Consider the following 19,758-nt stretch of genomic DNA (forward strand, 5'->3'; position numbering starts at 1 on the left):
TGCCTACCAGCTGATGCAGGGGCCAGAATTGTCCAGGGAGTGAGAAGGCCCCAGCATGTTCTTTCTCTGTTCATAGGGGTTCCGGTGGGGATGAGGCCATTGTGGGTACTGATACTCAAAGAATTCTGCTCCCCTATTGTTAACCTCTAGTCCTGGTCCCTCTCTCAAGGCCATGCATCAGCCTAGCCACCTCCTACCCTGGTATGGGGTCTGGATGGAACCCAAGTGTTTTTCTGAGATGTCATTAGACCAACTGGTGACCCGTGGGAATTCCTAGCTAAGTCATAACTGATAGTCCCCCCCACACTCTTGGTCAAGACAAGCATCCAGACAGAAGAAGGCTGAAACCTATTCCTTCAGAAGGACTTCGAGGATGAGGGCGGAGACCCACTTCAGCCCTGATGTATGGGGGGAGATCGGCGCTCCAAACAAGGGCATATGGGTATTACAACCCAAGCGCCCTTCCTGCTCTCCTGTCCTGGTTGTTTCTACCGGCTTCCTCCACTGTTTCTCTCTCCTCTGCCATTATTGCTGGCTCTGTTTCCTTGGCCTGAGTGTTTCCAGAACCTATAGCTTCCAACACAGCAGACACCTAGAATCCATGCAGGCAGGTGCCCCTGAGTTAGCCACGGAAGCTCTGAGGAAGTTGGACTGCACTGGAAAGGGTGTTTCTAAGGCCTGGGGGATGGTCAGGGGTGGGTGGTATCACCGGAAGCCCGCCCTTCCCTGTAGCAGCGGTGTCCTCCCAGAAGCCAGGTCCCTGCTATACACCGCCCTCTGGTGGTCTTCAGAACCAGTTCCCTTCTAGACCAAAGAAAAGAACTATATACAGTTGACCCTTGAACCAACGCCAGCGTTAAGAGCGCTGAACTCCCGCGTAGTCGGAAATTACCACGGTTCCACTGGAATGGGTGGATTGGACCTGCGCAAAGAAGCCTTTTTGCAGGAGGAAGAAATGGTACGTGAGGCTTGGGGCTTTGTTAAGCTCCTGGGGCTGAGCCATGGGTGTTAAGAGGCTAGCGAGGAGCCCTCCTGCCTGTCTTGGAGGGTGCCCTTCCAAACTGTGGCGTTAATGCACCTCTCCTGCCTGATTTAGCTCTGGGTCCTGGAAGCTGGAGGTAGAGTTTAGTCTGTAGTAGTCCAGATGTCCATGCTTATCCAAGTTGCCACTTCATCTCCTTCACTCTTGTGACCCTTGAGTCAATTTCTAGAGGTGAAAGCATACTTAGATTTGCAGGTGGTCCTTGATAAAGGCAACTTTTGGAAGCAGCTGTGTATCTTTAGTGCCCTTCGACCCACCTTCCCTCAGTCTACACCAGGTGCCTAGTGGCACCTCAGAAATGAACTGAAGTTTTACTACTGTGTTTTTAAATCTGTCCTTGTTGCCCTCTATCAGATCCTGATGCCTTCCAGTCATGTCACTTCAGGTAATGATTAATCTGATACACTAAGTAGTCTTTCAATGATGGGCCCCTTGTAACAAGCTCTTAAGCCATAAAACCATAATGGTGATGATTCCTAGCACCTTAAGAAGTTGGGCAGGAGGATATCCGGGGACAAGGTTTCCCTTAAACTACATCCTGTCAGCCCAAGCCGGAGGCCTGAGGCTCATCTCTCTCTCTCTCTCTCTCTCTCTCTCTCTCTCTCTCTCTCTCTCACACACACACACACACACACACACACACACACACACACTGCTTCCATCCCTATTTATCCCTGTCCTCTGGAGGCCCTCCAGCTTCCAGAAAAAAAAAAAATCCATCATCTGCCTGGAAGCAGCAAAGTATAGCATCTCCAGGAAGCGGGCTCAGAGGGCATATTCACTTGGCCCTACCACATCTCCAATTGCAATACCTCTTTCATAAACAAAACAGGTAATGAGGATTGGGGAAAGGGCACGGCCTGGGAGTCAGGCCAACCTGGAGACAATGATGCCTCCCTGACAAGACTGTGGACAAGATCAGAGTATGTGCGTAGTGTGGAGCAGGCACTCAGTAAATGTTTTCTGTGTTCTGCATCCATATCTCACTCCCTTTGCTGCTTCTGGTGCCTCTCTGCTTCTCCTCTTACCACTCCTCTAGAAGCATTATCAATGGTTCCCAAAATTTTTTCATGGGGTTGCTGCTCCTATAATTATATGATTTCATAACACTCCTTTCTTCAGAAGGCACTGTGACACATTTGGGTTTGTTTTAGAACAAAAATATAATTAAAAGCACTCTTGTTTCAAGATTAGGTGACCTTTTTATTGCTCCGAATCCAATCCCCCCCCCCCCCCCCCAACCCCTTTTCTTTTTTGAGGCAGGATTTCCTGAACTTCTGCAGTGTAGCACTGTGTAAAACACTGGACAACACACAACAGATTAAGAAACAGCTCCTTCCCCTGTAGGAGTACACCTAAAGGTATATGATGGTTAACTACTACAGCAGCATTGTTAGCTTGTCAGGGTGAGTTGAATGGGCCCTAAATGTCATATTAGTACAAAGGAGCTTGTGGAGAAATAGGATACTGAAATATGTGTAGGTGGAGGAGACCAGAAAGGGCATTTCAGGCAGAAGTAACAATGTGAGCAAGGACTTGGAATCTGGGATGAAGATGAGCAAACTGATTAGAGCAGGAGATAGGGAAATATAACCATACGTAGCTAATGTTTCCTGATCATTTGTGACTTGCCAGGCCCTGTTCTGGCACTTTATATACATTCTTTAAAAAAAAAAAAATTCTTGCCCTAATCGGTTTGGCTCAGTGGATAGAGCATCGGCCTGTGGACTGAAAGGTCCCAGGTTCAATTCTGGTCAAGGGCATGTACCTTGGTTGCGGGCACATCCCCAGTAGGAGGTGTGCAGGAGGCAGCTGATCAATGTTTCTCTCTCATCGATGTTTCTACCTCTCTATCCCTTTCCCTTCCTCTCTGTAAAAAATCAATAAAATATATTTTTTAAAAAATAAATAAAATAAAATATATTTAAAAATATTTCTTTATTGATTTCAGAGAGGAAGGGAGAAGGAGATAGAGATAGAAATATCAAGGATGAGAGAGAATCATTGATCAGCCACCTCCTGCACACCCCCTACTGGGGTTCAAGCCCACAACCCAGGCATGTGCCCTTGGTTGGAATCGAACCTGGGACCCTTCAGTCTGCAGGCTGACGCTCTATCCACTGAGCCAAGCTGGCTAGGGCTTTATATGCATTCTTATGTAATCCTCACAATAACTCTATGAGATTGTATTACAGATGAGGAAACTGAGGCAAAGAGGAGTTTAAGTCACTTGCTAACTGACTGTTGGCAGTAACTGGTGGAACTGGAACAGGAATAATAAGAAATAAGACTGCCTTGATGGATGGGGCCACATCCTATGGGTCTTAAATTGTTTTTGACTCTTCCTCATTTTCTTCTTGAGTCACTAATACATCCTAGCTTTGTCACAGTTACTTCTCTCTCATTTTCATTGGCTCTTCTTCCTCCTGCCTGGATAGCTAGCTTCCCTAACTAAATCTACCTAGCTACCAGGTAAGGAAATATATACATAGGTACAGGTTTCTGGCAGGAATACATGCAGGCTGGTACACCAACACAGAAAGCATAAGAAGACTCTCAGCTCTTTTTGGATTAAAAAAAGAGGGGACTTGAGCTTTGTTATGGACTTCATGTATGTGTCCTCCGCAAATTATGTTGAAACTCTAATGCCTATGTGGCTGTATTTGGTAATGGGGCCTCTAAGAAAGTAATTAAGGTCAAATGAGGTTATAACAGTGGTGTCCTGGACTGATTGGATTAATGTCCTTAAAAGAAGAGCTTCCTTTCCCTTTCACATGCACACAGGAAAGGCCATGCCGGGACAACAGTGAGAAAGTGGCTGTCTGCAGACCAGGAAGAGAGCACTCACCAGAACCAAACTGGCTGGAACCTCGATCTTAAACTTTCCTAGCCTCCAAAACTGTGAGAAAATAAATGTTTGATGTCTAAGCCACCCAGTTTATGGCATTTTGTATGGCAGCCCTAGCAGACTAATAATGCAAGCTTCCAGAAATGTTTGAAGTCAGGAGAGGCCAGGGCTAAGACAGGGTGTTAGTGAAAATAATCAACGCTGCTTGAATAATGAGTGTTTGTGACCTAGACCCTCCTTGACATGTTTACGCCTGACTGTGCTTTTGTGGTCCCTGCTATATTGGGGGAAGCTTTCTTTGAGGAAGTTGTCTATGGGAAGGTAGCTATGGCTGGTCAGGGTATTTCCCTATGGAGGATTTTGTGGCTAATTAGCACATTCAAACCCTCTCCCTATTATTGTCTCTAAATATGACTTGATATACATATATGTATACAAATGAACCTCTCCCATGAGAGGGGGGCTATCTTTAATAAGGTCTTACTGAGTTCCTATAATGTTGCAAACGTTGTGTTGTGCCATAGGAATAAGACAGTAAATTCAAGCACAGCTCTTACAGTTCATCTGGTGAGACAGGCATAGGTGGTTAGGAGGTTGCTGAGTGTGATGGAAGAGATGAGAAGTGACATTTAAACTGAGACCTGAAATATGTGTAAGAGTTGTTCAAGCAGAGGGAACAGTGTGTGCAAAGGCCTGGAGTAGGGGAGCAAGGGTAAAGTGAATCTGAGGAGCATTGACAAGTTTAGTATAGCGAGAGAGATATGTGATGTACTTCAAGGTTTTTCAAATTTTGTCCTGAAGATGAAAAGCAACTGTAGGATTTGAAGCAGGTGAGGAGAAAAAAAAAAAGTCAAACTTACATGTGAAAAAGGAGAGTGGCAAGTGGGCAGCCTTTTTGGATTGTCTTTATCCCTCAGTAAGTTGATCCTTATCTGAGCATGTGAATGTTGCTAGTTCTGATTACAAGTAGGAAAGGCCCCATCCCACCCAGAACGTGTTATGGGAGCAGATGGTGGGGGACAGTGTAGGGATATTTAAGCAGGACAGGAGAGGATAGGAACAGAATTGAAGGTGATATCTCTAGCCCTGGCTTTGCTTCTCTCTGAAACCCAAACCATCCCTCAACTTTTCTCTTTGGGACTACATATCCTAAGAACACAGTTGTCTGATTTCATCCTGCATGGTGTCCAAACAAAAGTCCTTGAAATTGAGGACTTTTTTTTCTTTTTCTTTTCCTATTCTCTCTTGCTTTCCAGCGATTCTTTCAGCAGCGTCTTGGCTTAGATTGGAGCTGATGGCCCTAACCTGAGACAGAGCTGCCACCCTGAGAGCCAGGTCTGGGCTGAATATTGCAGCTGCCCAGAGAACAGCTGGTTAAGCCCTCAGCAGCTGCAGCAGCTGGGATTCTACCCAACATTTGAGCTGAGATTAATCTCATTTCCTCCACACACATCCCTTCCTTGTTCTAGTCCCTGGCTAGTCTATGGTATCTTGTAGAATATTTGAGACTATATATTATGAATCTCTCCCTGAACTAAGCTGAAGCCAAAGTCACCCACCTTCCTTTTCTCTTGGAGGCAGCTGGCTCAAATCACCTCAGGGCCACCACAAGGAGATTGTGGGTTTCTCACACACACAGCCTCCTTTCTCTCATTCTCTCTATCCTTTGATAAACTGGCTAGGATAGATTATACTTTGAAATGTCTAATTTTTGATAACCATTAGAATCATCTAAAGATGAAGGGACTTCTTTGGGGGGTGGTGGTGAGGAGGTGGACTTCTTTTATCTTTGAAAGACTCTCTATCCCAAGACCTAGAAACTTGGTGGGAGTGTTGAGGGAGGATCAAGCATCATACTAGTGGTTGTCATTTTTAAACTGTGATTGCTTCTCACTTAACTGTGATAGACAGTTAAGAACAATAGGGCTATATATTCTATTTGGTGCTTTTGCACCAGCTGTGTGACCTTGAGGAAATCACTTTGTAAGAAATGCCAGAGGCTACACAGAGGTGCTTCTAAGAGGTTGGAAATAAGGAGGTGCTCTGAGATTTAGACAGGCAAGGCAGAATTAATACACAGAGGTACAGGACAGTTCCTCCCAGGTCCAGAAACTTGACTCCCTCCCTTCAAGAAATATTTACTAAGCCTTAGCAAGTACTGATAGGCACTGTACTATGCTAAGGATTTTTAAATATATTTCTAGAGAAACAGGCAGTCATTTAAATGAATTAAATTAATTAGGTTTTAGCTTGGAGGAGTAGCTGACCAATTTCAGGTTTTAAAAAGATCCCTTTATACCTGGAGAGTATCATGCTAAGTGAAATAAGTGAGTCAGAGAAAGACAAGTATCACATGATCTCACAGATATGTGGAATCTAAGTAACAAAATAAACAAATGACTGGAGTGGATACAGCGACATGGAGGCATGGAACAGAGTGCAGAATCTCAGGGAAGGCGGGGGAGAGTGGGTGGGTGGCAGGTAATCAACCAAGGTCCTCCTATGCATATATGCATGGCCCATGGACACAGACAGTGGGGTGGTGAGGTGGGGGCAGGCTGGAGGGGGTCAATGGGGGAAAGAAGGGGGTCAATGGAATACTTTCAACAATAAAGAATTATGCCGAAACCGGTTTGGCTCAGTGGATAGAGTGTCGGTCTGCGGACTGAAAGGTCCCAGGTTTGATTCTGGTCAAGGGCATGTACATTGGTTGCGGGCACATCCCCAGTAGGAGGTGTGCAAGAGGCAGCTGGTCGATGTTTCTCTCTCATCGATGTTTCTAGCTCTCTATCCCTCTCTCTTCCTCTCTGTAAAAAAATCAATAAAATATATTTAAAAAAAAACAAAAAAAAACAATAAAGAATTATTTTTTTAAAAAAGATCCCTTTAGAAGGCAGGTGGGTGGGGGGTGGGAAGAGGCCAATCAAAGAACTTGTATGTATATATTTATAACCCACGGGCACAGACAATAGGGTGGTGGAGGCCAGGAGTGGGGGCGGGCTATAAGGGGTCAATGGGAGAAAAAAAGAGGACATACATAATGCTTTCAACCATAAAGATTAAAAATAGATAGATAGATAGATAGATAGATAGAGAGAGAGAGAGAGATAGATAAATCTCTTTAAATGTTGAGTGGAGAGTGGATCAAAAGGGAGTCAGTGGGGCCCTGACCAGTTTGGCTCAGTGGATAGAGCATCGGCCTGCAGACTGAAGGGTCCGGGGTTCGATTCTGGTCAAGGGCACATGCCGGGTTGCGGGCTTAATCCCCAGTAGGGGGCGTGCAGGAGGCAGCCTATCGATGATTCTCTCTCATCATTGATGTTTCTGTCTCTCCTTCTCCCTTTCTCTCTGAAATCAATAATATATATGTATATATATATATATATTATAAATATATATTTAAAAAAGGGGAGCCCTGACTGGTTTGGCTCAGTGGATAGAGCATCGGCCTGCGGACTCAAAGGTCCCAGGTTCTATTCCGGTCAAGGGCATGTACCTTGGTTGCGGGCACATCCCCAGTAGGGGGTGTGCAGGAGGCAGCTGATGGATGTTTCTCTCATCAATGTTTCTAACTCTCTATCCCTCTCCCTTCCTCTCTGTAAAAAATCAATAAAAATATATTTTTAAAAAAATAAAAAAAGGGGAGTCAGTGAGTCCAAGGAAGAGAGTAGGCAAAAAGATAATGCAGTAGTGCAGGTAAGAGATGATATTGGCTGATAGAAAGAGGTGGCAGTGGATATAGAAAGAAAAGGCAATTGCAATTTCGGACCCTGGCTGGATGGCTCAGTTGGTTGGATTGTTGTCCCACACACCAAAAGGTTGTGAGCTTGATTACCTAGGTGGCAGGTTCCAACCCCTTTTGGGGCACGTACTGGAGGCAGCCAATCAATGTTTCTCTTTCACATGGATTTTTCTTTTTCTTTTTTAATTTCACATGGATTTTTTTTTCTCTTTCTTTCCCTTCCTCTATTTATTTATTTATTTATTTATTTAATTTATTTAAATGTGTTTATTGATTTTTAGAGAGAGAGGAAGGGAGAGGGATAGAGAAATAGAAACATCAATGAGAAAGAAACATTGATCAGCTCCCTCCTGCATGCCCTGTATTAGGGATCAAACCTGCAATCAAGGTACATGCCCTTGACCAGAATTGAACCCGGGACCCTTCAGTCTATGGGCCAATGCTCTATCCACTGAGCCAAACCAGCTAGGGCCTTCCTCTCTCTCTTTAAAACTTGTGGATGAAAAGGGCCACATGCTGACCTGTCAAGCTCAGGGGAGGCCTGCATGGCAGTCTTGCAAACTCAGAGACCTAAAGTAACCACAAAGGATGGTCTGAAATTAAACTTTAACTAAAAGCACTTATGGTGGGCAGTTATGTCCTAGGCTGGTATCTTCACTGACAAGGTCAACCTTTACCTTAGCTGAGCCTATCTGTCTTTTTGCATCCATGATAACATACCCTTGAAATGTCTGGGTAACTTGTAACTTCCCTTTTTCTGGAGCCCCTGGGGCACAATCAAATGTGGTGGGCGCCAGGACAGATACCACAAATTCCTTCATTATCATGTTAATTGTTCCTGCATCCACCTAAGTATGTGTCCATCATTTTACTTTTTATCCAGTCCCAGGGTTTGCCGCCCCCCCTCCGCCCCGCTTTGTTTTATCCCACCTCCTTAATCTATCACCAATGAATTTCATGTAAACCACCTACATCCCTCCGTTGATTGTAATGTATAAATACAAATGTAACCCGCCATTCTCCGGAGTATTATCTCAATTTCTTGAGGTCCTGCTTCCCGGCATATGTCAACAGTTTGGCTCAAATAAACTCACAAAAATTCCTTACAGGTTTCAATGTTGTTGTTTTTTGCGTTAACAAACTTAATTTATAAAAACCATATCCTGGGTGAGGATTATGGAAGAAAAAAAAAAAAGACAGTTTCAGGAAATATTTGTATTTGTAGGCTTGAAAGGACATAATGGTGATTGAAGGAAGGAGGAAGTAAAGAGTAAGAAGGAAAAAAAGATTTCTTTCAGCTTTATCTACTTGACAATAATATATCTAACATGGGAGAGTAATGGATCAGCCAATATCAACCTATTAACCCCAAGTAGAATGTGGCAAATGGGCAACTCAGTCAATCAGAATTGTGTATCCAGAATTATCTTGGGGAGGGAGGTGCCCAAAGTGGTCACTGGAGAGCCAGGGATGGTTCTTCAGGCCTCCATATGACCTGGCTGAAATAACCCACAGAGAGACTCCTTTCCTTTTGAACATATAATGAACATAATGAATTTATGTTCATTAGGCAATAATCTGGTACCTCTCTGGAAAAGGAAATGCCCTAGGCAGAGGACGTAGGGATTCTGGGTGATGAAGAGAAAGCAATGAATACATTGGCATGGTAGGACCCAGATCAGGAGCTCATGAATTATGGCAAGACTTCTCTAGCACATGAGCATGTGGAGGTGTTATAAACCAGTCCAGTTCCCAAGTTGGCTCCACTGAGTGCTCTTCCCAGGACCATCATTTTCGGTGGTGTCCAGGGAGGGGGCCAGACCATCTGCCTTCCTCTGGCCAAACTGTGAATTCACTTTTTAACTAATAATGATAATTATTATGATGGCTTCAATTTAATGAGCACCAACTGTTTCATAATAGAGTGATAAGGATATCACATTTACCTTTTACAACAGTTGTACAAAATAAGTACTTGGCAGGCGTGGCTCAGTGGTTGAGCTTTGACCTATGAACTAGGAGGTCACGGTTTGATTCCTGGTCAGGGCACATGCCCAGGTTGTGGGTTTGATCCCCATTTGGGGCACCTACAGGAGGCAACTGATCAATATTTCTCTCTCACATTTATGTTTCTCTCTCTCTCTCTCTAAAATTAACAAGAAAACATATCCTCAGGTGAGGGTTAAAATAATAATAAATAATAACAATAACTTTTCCAGGCTGCAGTTTCCCAGACTGTATTCTGGAGAAGCTGTGCTAACATCAGTGGTTCTCAAAGTGTAGTCTCCAGACCAGCAACCTCAGTATCATCTGGAAACCTGTTTAAAATGCAAATTCTTAGATCCTGCTCTGACATACTGAATCAAAAACTTCAGTGCAGAGCCCAGCAATCTTTGCATTAACAAGTCCTCCAGGTGACTCTGATTCGTCTTCAAGTTTGAGAATAACAATACAGATGACCACCAAGATCCTCCAGCTCTAATAAGTTATAATTCAATTATTTTGTATATTGTTGATTGTGGTTCCTGGATTGAGCAAGGTCCCCTGAGGAGGAGCTAAGTACTTCCCATTTTCCTAAAATGGGTTGGTGTTTATCATATTACATGCTAATAGAAGTCAAGAGTAAGTGCAGGAGTAAGGGGAGAAGCAGACATATTGAATATGAAGGAGATGCCTGTATGTGTGTCCTGGTTATGTTTCTGTGCTTGCCTAGAAACACATTGACATGTGAACATCTGAGAAGTGCCCAAAGTCCATGTGTCAAAAATAAATGCATTAATTCAATTCTTTCCCCATGCCCCCACTAAAAAATTCCTGTTCTTCTTCCCTTGTCCTCTAATTCTGTAAATGATCTTGCCACCTTTCCTTACTTTATCCCCTTTAATCAGGTCATCAATTTCATAACTTCTGTCTGGAATGCCCTTCGCATAAGTCCTCACCATCCTCTCTGTTATTACCCTGGTCCAGGCCCTCATCTTTCTCCTCCTGGGTATTGGCTTCATTTAGGGCTTGCTGCTCCAGCCCCAACCTCCCTCTGTACATCCTTATCCACAAGGCTACCAGTGTGATCCTGACAAAGCATAGCTCTCCTCATGGTACAGCCCTACCCCCAAACCCTCCACCAAGGAAACAGCAAAGGTTCCATTGCTTATTGCAGTGTTTCCCAAACTTTGTTTTTCCATGATTATGTTCATGGTCCCTTTCCACCCATAAAATTATTTTATATTTTTCTCTAGTTCAACTGATGTTTCTTACTACCAACTTTAGCCTCTTCTAAGTAAGAATATTTATGAACTCATAGTTTTGGCATTATAGCTATTGTTTTTCCTATCATACATTAAAAGTACATAATGCCCGGCCAGTGTGGCTTAGTGGTTGAGCATTGACTCATGAATCAAGTGGTCACCAGTTTGATTCCTGGTCAGGGCACATGCCCAGGTTGTGGGCTCGATCCCCAGTGGGGGGCGTGCAGTAAGCAGCCGCTCAATGATGTTTCTCTCTCATTGATGTTTCTATCTCTCTCTCCCTCTCCCTTCCTCTCTTCTAAAAATCAATAAAAACATATTGTTTTTTAAAAAGTACATATTTTTTTTAAAAGTTTGTGTATTACCTAAGTTACATTATATACCACTAGTGGTGTATTTTGAGAACTCTGAGATACTGAGTAAAGGTTACATCCTTAGAGCTGGCATTAAAAGCCATTCCTGATCTGATCCCAGCTTAATTTCCAGCTTTAATTTCCACACAGCCCCACACACAGTGTCCCAGGTACTGGGTCCTCTTAGCATTTCCAAACACCCTGTTTTCACTCTTCCCTTAGCATTTTGTCTTTTCCCTTAGGGTCTTCTCAAGCTTTAAGGTCCAGTTCAATTGTCAATTACATTGTGGAATCTCTGATCCTTCCAGACAGAATCAATCAACTTTCTTTTCTTGTATTTACTTTTCTTTTTTGAAGAATGTTTTCTTCCACTATGCTTCTAGCTACTTTACTGTGACATGGGACAATATAATTTTGTCTTTTATTTTTTTATTTGATAATTTTCCCTACTATAACATTCAGAAATGTATCATTTCATAGTCCTTGGAGGAAACAGTTTGCACACCCGAATGGGGAATTGAGGAGAATATAAAGAAAGGTCTGTTCAGCCCTGACCGGTTTGGTTCAGTGGATAGAGCGTCGGCCTGTGGACTCAAGAGTCCTGGGTTTGATTCTGGTCAAGGGCATGTACCTTGGTTGCGGGCACATACCCAGTAGGGGGTGTGCAGGAGGCAGCTGATGGATGTTTCTCTCCCATTGATGTTTCTAACTCTCTATCCCTCTCCCTTCCTCTCTGTAAAAAAATCAGTAAAATATATTAAAAAAAAAAAAAAGAAAGGTCTGTTCATAAAGGCGTGGCCAGGGTGAAGGAGTATCTACAAGAATGGTAAAGCATTCTGAGTCTGGCATCAGTGGGGAGCCACTAGAGGTGATAGCTCCTAACTCTGAAGGAGCAAGGGAAGGTAGAGTGACAGGAACCAAGACGGAGCTGTAACTATAGCTGTAGTTGAAGGAGAGGGCCACCCAACAGGGTCTGTGGCCTCTAGTAGCCATATGAGTGAGTTCAGGAGAAAACAGAATTGCTAATTCAACCCACAAAATCATGAGATATAATACATTGTTGTTGTTTTAAACCACCAAGTCTTTATATACTTCATTATGCAACAATTGATAACTGATACATCAACAGGGAGGTGAACCCATAACTGTTTCTCCACCAAAGCTGTGGAAAACCAAGAAGACCTGAAGACCTATACCATAGAACCCATAATTTTGATGTAAAAATAGTAAAAATGTTTTCACTTTTCATAGAGATACTTAAAATTCTTTTCTGGGAGCATTTCATCTTATTTTGTCTCAGTTGTTTGAGACAGCAATATATGATGCTGTCACTAGAAATTTTATTCCAAGCCCATTTACCTAATGTTAGGATAGTTTGCTTCCTTTATTTGATCCTATATTGGTGATCTTTATATATCTATGATCTTTAAAAAGTAACCATTTAGGCATTACTTTTTCAGGTGATTGATATTTAATAAATAAATATCTTGGTCTTGAGATTGTAGAGTGGTTCACTAAACATTTATTTCTAATTTCCTTCCCCCAACCCTTCCTTTAACTATAGAGGGTAGAAAAAAAATGCTAAAATTTCCAGGCTCCTTTGCAGCTAGAGATGAGCACATGATTCAATTTTTAAAAAATTCTTATTTTATTATTTTTAATTTTTAGTTGTTGATTTTAGAGAGAGAAACATCAATCTGCCACTCCACCCATTTATGCATTCATTGGTTGACTCTTGTATATGCCCTGACAGGGTATGGAACCTGCAACCACAAGGCTGTAACCAACTGAGCTACCTGGTTAGGGCAGAGGTATAGGGCAAAGGGTATATATATATATATATATATATATACCCTTTGTTTTAGCTCTTTTGCTTTCTTCCTGAGTAAAAAACAAGAGAATTTGAGGATGATTTAATAAAGAGACTATTTACAAAGATGTGAGCAGGGTGTAGGGAAACCACAAGGGGTAGAACAGTTTCCCAGGATGAGTATCAGAGAGGCTGTTACCATGGTAGGCTTGAGGGGTGAGGAGAGGGAGTTACTAGAAACAGAACAAAAGAGCTGTGTGTATGTGTATGTGTGTGTGTGTGTGTGTGGGGGTGCATTGAGAGGTGCTGTGACCTTTATTGGGGAACACAGACACTGTCCTCCCTCCATTTAATCTTCTGTGAGTGCCCCCCTTAGTCTGAATCCCACTGTGATTCAGGGAGCAAGGTCTCCCTCTTGGACACAAATTTGGGTGGAAAAAAGTAGAAAAACAAGTAGTATATAAGGCATCTTTTACTTATCTTTACATCCCTAGTATGCAACACATAGTCAGAGTGCCTGGAACAAAATAGGAGATGAATAAAAATTTTTGGTTTTTTAATCCTCACCAGAGGATACTTTTTTCATTGATTTTTAGAAAGGATGGGAGGGAGGGAGGGAGGGAGGGAGGGAGGGAGGGAGGGAGGGAGGGAGAGAAAGAGAGAGAGAGAGAGAGAGAGAGAGAGAGAGAGAAGAAAATGTGAGAGAGATACATCAATTGGTTGCTTCCTGCACCACCCCCAAAAGGGGCCAGGGATCAAACCTGCAACCCAGATACATGCCCTTGATGGGAATTGAACCTGAGACCCTCTGGTATGCAGGCTGATGCACTAAAGGACTAGCCACACTAGCCAGGGTGGAGATGAATAAATTTTTATGGAATTTAATTGAATCCAGTTCTTCTATCTTACAGTGCTTAAGACTCAATCTGGTATCACTACCAACCTCATTCAGGACCAATTATACAACCTAAAATTGCTGATTTGCAAGGAACTTCTTTTACCCAGTAGAAAAGGTATTTGGGTCCCTTTCTGAGGCTAGATTAAGAAATGGCTCTTTGAAACAACTTTCATAGATCTGAACTTTTTAAAGCATTAGATGGTTCCATAGTTTTGCAAAGCCTGTCCTCCAGGATAATTCAACTCCTAAATACCCACTTCACAGGGTTTTCCAGAAGAAATAACTTCTGTGTGCTACCTGTATGGCTAAGTCTCAGTTTCCACATCTGTAAGATAATAGCTACCCATCATTCAAGTCTCAGGTACAAATGTCACCTTCTCAAAAGTTCTAGTATATCACATAAAAAAAGAATATCACACCCCAAGTTACTCGCTAGCCCATTAATGTCTTGTGTTTTTTTCTCATTACAGTTATACTTTTTTTAAAAAAAAAGATTTTTTAATTGATTTTTAGAGAGAGGGGAAGGGAGAGGGAGAGGAGAAACATCGATGTGAGAGTGAAACATCCACTGGCTGCCTCCTACATGCCCCCTACTGGGGCTCAAGCCCAAAACCCAGGCGTATGCCCTGACCAGGAATCAAACCAGGTTGATGCCCAAATGTCAGGAACCAAGAGTCGGTCAAAGGATTAACTCTGACCTTCAGTAAGTTACTGTAACTAGGCCCACTTCCTCTTGCCTGAGGACAAAGCATTTCTTCTGTAGCCGCCCTTCAACTGCCACACCCTTTATCTATAGTTACGACTTTAGCCGATTATCTAAGTCAGCCCCCACCCCTCCTAGGCATCCACCCTTCTAGAAATCACATATAAGGAACGCTGTAAAAATAAAGTTTTGAGGCTTGATCAGAATCCCTTTTGTCTTGCCTCCATTCTTTGCGTCCCTTGTCTGTCTCTCATTCTCTTAGGTGCGCCGCCTCGGTACCCCCGCTAGAAGACCCCGCAGGCCGGGGAAATAATGGCGCCCAGACGTGGGGCACGAGAGTCGGCTCTCCGGGGAACATCTGCACATTGGTCCGGCCGGACACCCTTGAGTCGCCACGGAACTCCCGTGAGTGAAGACTCGCCTCTTGAGTCGCCACGGAACTCCTGTGAGTGAAGACTCACCTCTTGAGTCGCCGCGGAACTCCCGTGAGTGAAGACTCGCCTCTTGAGCCGCCGCGGAACTCCCGTGAGTGAAGACTCGCCTCTTGAGTCGCCGCGGAACGCCGCGAGTGAAGACTCGCCTCTTACATTGGATTTGAAACTCAAAATTGTTGAAAAATATAAAAATAAAGTAGCCCCTTGCCGAAACCGGTTTGGCTCAGTGGATAGAGCGTCGTCCTGCAGACTGAAAGGTCCCAGGTTCGATTCCGGTCAAGGGCATGTACCTTGGTTGCGGGCACATCCCCAGTAGGAGGTGTGCAGGAGGCAGCTGATCGATGTTTCTCTCTCATCGATGTTTCTAACTCTCTATCCCTCTCCCTTCCTCCCTGTAAAAAATCAATAAAATATATTTAAAAAAAAAAAAAATAAAATAAAGTAGCCCAGATAAAGACTGGCTATGCCCTTGTTAATGCAGGAAGGTGTAGTCGCCCTTCCCCCAGCATTCAGGTAGGCAAGTTCCCGCCAATAGCCATTTTTAAGAATGTCATTTACATTTGAATAGACCAAACCTGTTTTCACCATCTTTAAATAGGTTTGGCTTTGGCGCTTAAAATCTTAAAAGTTTGCTTAATTATATAAATAATAAAAGTTTATTAAATATCTAGATATTTTGAAATGGAAAAGTGCTAAGATATTAATCTAAATTTGCTTCATGAAAGATTTAGGAGACAGAATTGAATCTATTTATGTCTTGTGTTTTAGAAATTTATTAAAAATATAAAGGAGTTGTTAATCAAAGAACTGCTAATATTTGACTTGCAAGCTCTGAAAATTTAGAGTGCAAATTAAATTGAGAGAAATTATATAAATGTGGTAATAAAATATAAAAACGTATTTTTGAGAAAATAAAATGTTTTCTCTTAAATAATTAGAAATTCAAAATATGTTACTTCTTGGTCTGATTTTAAAAAGGGAATTCTGTGATATAGTTTAAATCTAATTGATATTCTTAAGATAATTTAAGTATATAATCTTTAAATCATATATATACATATATATATATATATATATATATATATATATATATATATATATATGTTTGATCTTTCCAAGGTATTTCAAGGTTTTGAGAGTAGCTTTTAAGACATTTCACAGGCCTTGAAATGTATTTCAAAAGTCTATTCTCTCTTAAAAGAAATATTTTTTTAATTAAACCGATTGATACTTGAAATTGCATGGAATATTTTACTTACATACATATACAAAAGCCTCAAGTAGCCTGCATTTTTGAATCGGCTGGAGGTGGAACAGTGTTTATACTTTTGGGTCAGACCAATAAAGTATCAAATAAGTTTAATGAATGTTTCTTTCCTTTTTTAAATTAAAGATACCTACTTAGGTTACCTTATAAATTGGATTTTTAAAATATAATCAATGTCTCATATAAATTAAGTTACATGAGAAGCCAATGTTTTATAAGTAGTTGAATCCTGACTCATAGCCACCTGCATTCTTAAGCTAGAGGAGGAGCAACATTTGCAGCTTGTGAGGCAGCCGCCATCTTGCCTGCCCCTCTGGCCACGTGGTTACTGCCTGCCATCTTGAAATAACAAAGGCCAACCCCTTTCTTTAAATAAGCCAATGTCTTTGTAAGCAATTTAAATAAATCTAAGAAAGTTACTGAAGCCTTCCCATGATCCCTCTGTCTTAAGAGGATACCTTAAAAATATAATTCTAAATTTATGAAAAGGAGAAATTTTAAAATTTTAAATTCTCTTTCACTAGTATTTACAGTGTAAACTAAGATTATTGTTAAAATGTTAAATCTGAAAGTAAATTAGTAGTCAGCCTTACTGTAAGAGTACTTGTAATGTAGCTAGCTAGTCGCCTGAGGCTTGCCTTTCAAGCTGTAACCGTACTGCTTGCTTGTTATAAAAAGAAAGACAAAGAATCTTAAATGAAACTCTGTAACCTGAAAATTATTTTGGAAGGAAATAAAGAGGCTTCCTTCAAATATCTTACAGATTGTAATTGATAACCAATGCATTAGGCCTCAGAAGGTGTAGAAATGACTTTTAGAAATTATTAGGAGGCTTTAACTAGTTAAAACCGTTTCTATACAAAAAGAAATTGATAGCCAGTTTGAGATTGAATTGCCATGGCCTAGAACAAAGACATGAAAGGATTTAATCCCTTCCACTGTGTGGAAGGCCCCCAAGGAAAGCATTTGAGGGTTAGATTTGCTCACGGCAGAACAGGGAGGGATATGTTTGGCTCTACAGGGACGATGCTGCTTCTACGCCAACAAGTCTGGCATCGTCCGAGACAAGATCAAGAAGCTACAAGAAGACCTCGTCAAGAATGGACTCCTCCCCTACCTCCTCCCCATCTTTGGTCCCCTTGTTGGTTTTCTCCTTATTCTTACATTTGGCCCTTGGGCATTTAGACCTCATAAAACAGCAAATAGATTCAGCTTTAGCAAAACCCATTCAGATTCATTATCAATGCCTGGAAATGGCCGATAGTTGGGGCTCGGTTTACCAAGAGCACGAGCACCTCCGGACCCAGACTCGCTCCTTCCCTATGGGGACAGCATCTTAACCAGAGGGATGCTTACCTACGCTCTAGCCAGAGCCAGAGGTATGGGTATCGAACCGGGTGCAGAGCAAAGCATTGCAAGGGAAGGTTGGGATATTTTTCCAACCTCCTCTGGATTTCCCTGAGAGTATACCTGGTTTGCATAGAGGTTGACATCGATAAAAATAATGGCTCTGCCTCTCCTCCCCAAAAGATGTCAAGAGCCACACACGGTGGGTATGCAAAGCCCACGGGAGGAACCAGGTCAATGTCTCCTCGGTCGATTAATGCCCACTCCCGTTTCTTAAACAGAGAGGGAGGAGATGTCAGGAACCAAGAGTCGGTCAAAGGATTAACTCTGACCTTCAGTAAGTTACTGTAACTAGGCCCACTTCCTCTTGCCTGAGGACAAAGCATTTCTTCTGTAGCCGCCCTTCAACCGCCACACCCTTTATCTATAGTTACGACTTTAGCCGATTATCTAAGTCAGCCCCCACCCCTCCTAGGCATCCACCCTTCTAGAAATCACATATAAGGAACGCTGTAAAAATAAAGTTTTGAGGCTTGATCAGAATCCCTTTTGTCTTGCCTCCATTCTTTGCGTCCCTTGTCTGTCTCTCATTCTCTTAGGTGCGCCGCCTCGGTACCCCCGCTAGAAGACCCCGCAGGCCGGGGAAACCCAAACTACTGAGCTGCACCAGCCAGGGCTATAGCTTTTTTTTTATTATAACTTACTTATTGCTTACTTGTAGATTGTTGGTCTTCTCCCAAAAGAATACTTGCTTCTTGTGAGCAAAGACCTTGTGTGTGTTGTTCCCTGCTCTTTTCACAGCACCTAGAAGGGTGTCTGGGACATGGTGGTTGTTTGATAAGTATTTGTTGATGAATGAATGAATACTACCAATTATCAACCATAGGGCTTTTGTGAATATTAAAGGAGATAACAATGAAATGCACCTGGCACAATGTGAAACTCTCTGTAAATATAGGTGTTTTCTTTTCCTCACCTCCTGTATCCAATTCTTTAGCAAGTCATCTTGACCTCAGCCTCAGAACATATCTGAAATTCTTACTTTATTCATTTCTACCATTCTAGGCTAGCCACCCTCACCTTTCACCTGGACTATACGTAAGAGTCTGTAGCTGATCTCCTTGCTTCTCCACTTGCTCCTATCCCTCTCGAACCCCAAAGCATTCTCCACAGTGAGGGAGATTTTTAGAAACAAAATTCAGATTATGTCTTGCCCCAACTTAAACATCATCAACAGCTTTCTAGGTACTATAATTAGCCCAAACTCCTTTACATGGCCCGGTCCCTGCCATTCTCTTAGGCTTCATCTGCTTTAGGTTAGCTGGTCTTCTCTCTCCTCCCCTGCCCTCCTTCCCTTCCCCTCACTTCCCCTTCTTTCCCCTTCTCTCTCTCCTGGAATTGAAAAGAAAAAAAAAAGTATTCCCTGCTGGTATGACTCAGTGGTTGAGCATTGACCCATGAATCAGGAGGTCATGGTTCGATTCCCAGTCAGGGCACATGCCTGGATTGCAGGCTGGATCCCAAGCAGAGGATGTGCAGGAGGCAGCCTCTCAATGATTCTTTCTCATCAGTAGTGTTTCTATCTCTTTCTACCTCTCACTTCCTCTCTCTGAAATCAATAAAAACATATTAAAAATATTTCCCCCTCCTTTATTCCCCTCCACCCAGCCCCTACTCCCCAGGCCTTTACCACGTTATTGTCTGTGTCCATGGGCTATGCATATAAATACATGCTTTTTGGTTTATCTCTTCTTGTTCCCCACCCCCAATATGTCAGTCTGTTCCGTGCTTCCATGCCTCAGGTCTTATCTTGTTGGTCAATTCATTTTGTTCATTAACTCCCACAAATAAGTGAGATCATGTAACATTTGTCTTTGTCTTTCTGTGATTAGCTTATTTCACTTAGCATAATAGTCTCCAGATATACCCATGCTGTCTCAAAGAGTAAGAGATTCTTCTTCTTCTTCTTTTTTACAGCTGCATAGTATTCCATTGTGTAAATGTACCACAGTTTTTTTTGTTTTTTTTTGTTTTTTAAATCTTTATTGATTTCAGAGAGGAAGGGAGAG

Source organism: Eptesicus fuscus, chromosome 7 (assembly GCF_027574615.1).
Source record: "Eptesicus fuscus isolate TK198812 chromosome 7, DD_ASM_mEF_20220401, whole genome shotgun sequence".
Taxonomy (NCBI): domain Eukaryota; kingdom Metazoa; phylum Chordata; class Mammalia; order Chiroptera; family Vespertilionidae; genus Eptesicus; species Eptesicus fuscus.